The sequence below is a fragment of the Gekko japonicus genome, unplaced genomic scaffold (genome assembly GCF_001447785.1).
Source record: "Gekko japonicus isolate JY-2015 unplaced genomic scaffold, Gekko_japonicus_V1.1 scaffold1014, whole genome shotgun sequence".
Taxonomy (NCBI): Eukaryota; Metazoa; Chordata; class Lepidosauria; order Squamata; family Gekkonidae; genus Gekko; species Gekko japonicus.
In genome coordinates, this window is record NW_015164217.1 from 648,784 (window position 1) to 654,057 (window position 5,274).

The window sequence follows — 5,274 nt, forward strand, 5'->3', positions numbered from 1 at the left end:
ATGATCCTCGATAGCTTTGAATACAGCGTCTTTCTGAGCCTGTTCCTTCTTCTCCTGTAATCTGGCTTTTCTCAAATCTCTCTCTTCAGTATACTTTTTTTTTATTATTTATTTATTTATTTATGTTTGGATTTATATCCCGCCCTACCCCGAAGGCTCAGGGCGGCTGACAAGGGCACCATGTGCCAAGGTTATAACAATAAAACACATAATATAAAACAAAAATTTACAATAAAATTTAGTAACAAATTTACAATACAAATTTAACTAAGATGGGTAGATCTTAACCTCCATAATAACTTCCTGAGATCTTGTCATCCAATCCCTGCCCGGACACCTCGCTCCCCCCAGTGGGGTCCAGATAATCATGATAGTAATACAAGAGTGCATAGGAGGCGAAGGTGGAATAGTAGTGGCATCAGCTCCTACTCAAAGGCCTGGCGGAAGAGCTCCATCTTACAGGTCCTGTGGAACTGAGAAAGGTCCCGCAGGGCCCGGATCTCTTCCGGGAGCTCCTTCCACCAGGTAGGAGCTGCCACCGAAAGTGACCTAGTCCTGGTCACCTGCTTTAGGTCTTGTTTCTAGGAGTTTCTTTTCTTTTGAATCTGTTCTCGGCCACTCCTGATACCATGAAACGGCTTCAGAAAAGTGCTTGAGTTCCGAATGGCATAGGGCTCCTCTTATAATTGCTTTGAGGTGGTTGGGTTTGAGCTTTCTTGCTGCAATAGCATCACCGAGACCCAAGCGACAGTTGCCCAAATAAAACTGGACTGTAGCTCTGGGCGATTCTGCGTTGGCTTTTCCCTCTGTTGTTTTACAAAACCCACATTGGAACAGGAATTCCCCTCTGCAATGCAAGCTGCTTTCACTTCCTTTGACCATCGGATTTAATGGTACCCTCCACACTGCATGCTGCTTTCGCTTTCTTTGATTGTTGAATCTTATGGTACCTTCTGCATAGATTTATGGCCCTTCAGGAGTAACTTTGAGGTCAGTATGTTGTTGGCCTGAAGTATCTGAACGTGGTCTTGAGCTGCACCTTTTCCCATCAGTTGAGAAAATGTGGAGCGAATGCCAGATGCAGAATTGCCCTCTGTTATCATGAAGTGCTGCATTCAAAGGCTGTACAATTTCCGATCATCGCCACTGATAATGAAGCGCCATCTGGGCTATGTCCACTAGAGGGCAGTGCAGGACAGCTGGTTCCCTTGTAGGGATTGGCTTGTTGGCGTCTGCTTGGAAACCCAGCAAGGAGAATAAATTATGCAAATGACCAAAAAATAAACGCATACATTGCTGGCTTTGGGTAAGTTTTTCTGCTCACAAGATCTCTCAGATCATTTTAGTTTTGTTTGGTGAAAGGACTGAAATAGCAGAAAAAGGAATACTGAGGCTATGTGGGGCAGGGGAAAAGCAGGAGACTGGCAGGCAGGCTTGGGGCCTGGAGATCTCCCAGAATTCCAACTGATCTCCAGACCACGGAGATCAGTTCCTCTGGAGAAAATGGCTGCTTTGGCAGGTGGACTTCACGGCATCAAGCCCTGTTGAGGTCCTTCCCCTCCCCAAACCCCTCCCTTCCCCAGACTCCACCCCTGAATCTCCAGGAATTTCCTCAACTTGGAGTTGGCAACCCCCCACTGAAAGACAGAATCGCAGTGGTGATTCTCTAAAACAGGGGTGTCAAACATGTGGCCCGGGGGCCGGATGAGGTCCCCGGAGGGCTTCTATCAGGCCCGCAGTGGAACTGGCTGTCTTCAGCTTCTTCTTCCAGTTCTGCTGCTGCTGCGCCATTGTAGGTTGCGCCATCGTAGGTTTGCAGCTTACAGATACACACCTGAACAGCATACTCAGGATTGCAACAGCACAGACATTTTGATGCAATAATTCAGAGCAAGGGGTGTCCATTATCAGACACTGTTAAACAAAATATTGCAAGAGTGTTGATGTTTTAAGCATGTTTTTAAGTAAAACAACCCCTTTCTGTTTGTGTCCTTTATAAAGTTTATATCTCCACTACCCGGCCTTACAGTTTATGACACACACGGCCCGGCCCAATAAGGTCTCATTTATGTCAGATCCAGCCCTCATAACAAATGAGTTTGACACCCCTGCCCTAAAAGTTCAAGAACCTGGCCCTGAATTGGCATGAACTGATTCAGAGGCACTTAAAACACAAATGTGCACACAGATGGTGCCACCTTAATCTTATGCTATAAATCTAGTTTTATGGCTAAGACAAAGATAGATCTTACAAAACAGCGAAGTTCACACTTTGGCACTGTTGTTACCAAGTAACAAACATGCTGCCTCTTTACAATGGGGTGAGGGACAGGGAGGTCATAGAATCACAGAGTTGGAAGGGACCTCCAGGGTCATCTAGTCCAATCCCCTCACAAGGCAGGAAATTCACAAATACCTCCCCGCCCAAACCCCCAGTAATCTCTATTCCATGCCCAGAAGATGACAAAAAAACCTCCAGGATCTCCAGCCCAAACTGGCCTGGAGAAAAGTGGCTTCCTGACCCCAAAGTGGCGACCAGCATTTCCCTGGGCGTGTACGAAAGGGCCACAAGAATTAAGCATGGAGGCAACCCTTCCTGCCCTCCCTCTCATGATTTGCTGAAGTTCACAGAATCTGCATGGCTGTCAGATGGCCACCTATCCTCTGCTTGAAAACTTCCCAAGAAGGAGAGCCCACCTCCTATAAGGAAAGGTTAAGGCGCTTAGGGCTCTTTAGCTTGGAGTAACAACGACTGAGGGGTGACATGATTGAGGTTTATAAGATTATGCATGGGAAAGAGCAGGTAGAGAAAGAGGTACTTTTCTCCCTCTCTCACAATACAAGAACTCGTGGGCACTCCATGAAATTGCAGGGCAGTCGGGTTAGAACGGATAAAAGGAAGTCCTTCTACACCCAAAGAGTGATTAACACTTGGAATTCACTGCCACAGGAGGTGGTGGCGGCTACAAGCATGGACGGCTTCAAAAGGGAATTAGATAGGCATATGGAGCAGAGGTCCATCAGTGGCTATTAGCCACAAGGTATAGATAGGGACTCTGGGGCAAGTGATGCTCTGTCATCTTGGTGCTTTGGGGGGTCAACAGTGGGATGGCTTCTAATGTCCTGGCCCCACTGGTTGGACTGGATGGGCCTTTGGCCTGATCTAACATTGGCATCTCTTATGTTCTTATGTTTGTTCTTATGTTCACCTTCTGAGGAAGCCTGTTCCACTGAGGAACCGCTCCAACTGTCAGGAAGTTCTTCCCAATGTTTAGCCAAAAACTCTTCTGATTTAATTTCAACCCATTGGTTCTGGTCCGACCTTCTGAGGCAACAGAAAACAACTCCGCACCATCCTCTGTATGACAGTCCTTCAAGTACTTGAAGATGGTTATCGTATCTCCTCTCCGGGCTAAATGTACTTGTTTAAAGAATTTAAAGTATTGTTTAAAGAATTATTCTCCCCTGCCGACACATTTGTGGAGGAAAAAATACTTAAGGCTCAAGGACCACTACTTACTGTCAGGAACGATGGGGGGAAATGAGCATTTTTGCCTGACAAAAGCGGCCAGCTTTTCCGGCAGCTCATATACCCATGCCTTTAGCAACTTGGCCTGGTTCTGCATCTGGCACTCGCTCCACATTTTCCTCAACGCTGAGGAAAAGGTGCAGCTCAAAACCACATTCAAATACCCTGGGCCGACACTGTACTGACTGCAAAGTCACCCCTGAATGGCCATAAAATGGCCACAAATCTATGCAGAAGGTACCATAAAACCTGATGATCAAAGAAAGTGAAAGCGGCATGCAGTGTGGAGGTGGAGGCTACCATAAAATCTGATGGTCAAAGGAAGTGAAAGCGGCATGCAATGTAGAGGGGGGATTTCTGTTCCAAGGTGGGTTTGGTAAAACCATGGAGGGACAAGCCAATGCAGAACCGCCCTCGTTCAGAAGGCATTGGCAGAAAATAACATTTGTCTTCATATTGTGCAAAACCTCCCTAGCTCATTTCAGCAAATGAAGCATCCCCTAAATGTACAAGAGCAGGCCGGCTAGTTTCCAAATCAGTTGGCCACCCTGCAAGCGCTGTAGCAATGCATTGGGAACCTTGTTAACTTTTCCCAGGTGTACAAACAAGTGCATGGTTTTCACAAGCCAATTAAATTAGTCCAGATCTCTTTACAGTTTCCAGAGAAGGTCAATGCAGCTTCAGCCTTCTTTTAAAACACACCTCCGGCTGACCTCCATGGGGAGGAAAAAAGAAGTCTGTCTCATAAACTGCCCGATTCTTGTCACCCGTCACTGAACAGCCACAAAAGGGACTCATTGACATGCAGTGCACAGGATGGTCACTCGGTCATGAACGTGGCGCTATCCCTCCTGCAACTTCCACGCATGCCTTCAGGTTTTATGGCAAATTTGCATTAAAAAAAAAATCCCTCCTGAGTCCTTAATTCAGACCGATGAGTTTGCGAAAAAACGCTGACATCTTTCGTTACAAATGACTTTGCGTAAAGGCAGATGCCGGCTGCTTATCCTGCCCTTCATCAGTCACTTTCTGCTCCTGGGAAATGAAGGATTTGGTGAGAAATTGCCCGGACAAAGTTTGCTCAGCATAAAAGCAGATTTGGGCTAATTAGCGGGGAGTTGTATCAGGTGGGTGGGGATAGCAACCGTATGTGAGAATACTGTGCGTGTTGTTCTTGCTGCAGAAAGTCCTTCACAATTCACCAAAGTAGTTACATATAACATTGGGGAATAAAGCAGGAGAAGAAGTAGAAGAAGGAGAAGGAGAAGAAGAAGAGAAGGAGGAGGAGGACAACAACGATGACAACGACATTAGATTTATACCCCGCCCTTCACTGAGAGTCTTAAAATGGCTTACAGTCTTCTTTCCCTTCCCCTCCTCCTCCTCCAGGATTGGCCAACTTCATAATAAAATTATCACAAATTCTAATTCAGAAGTTGTATTAGAATGTTATAGAAAAATCATTAATGGATGGCTAGATACATGTACCCAGAATAATTCCACTTCAGAGCCTTGGAAAGCTAGATGTCCATCTCAGTTATGGTTCGGTCATGCATGCCTAAAAGCAAAAAATTACCTATTAGGTTTAATAGCTACAGGCAGAGGTCATTTCGGGGGGATCGCAGTTCCCCCGGGTGAGGTGCGGGGGACGGGGCACCCCGCCCCTTGCTTCCGGCCGCCCCGCTTCCAGCCCTCATTCAGCCAGGAGGAGGCAGGAGAAGAGGGAGGGTAAGTTGCTTCCTCCC

General features: G+C 46.6%; 1 pseudogene; it reads right to left on the reverse strand.

Moving 5' to 3' along the window:
* The window catches only part of LOC107108097, a 19,737-nt pseudogene that overhangs the window by 2,111 nt on the left and 12,352 nt on the right, over positions 1–5,274 (reverse strand).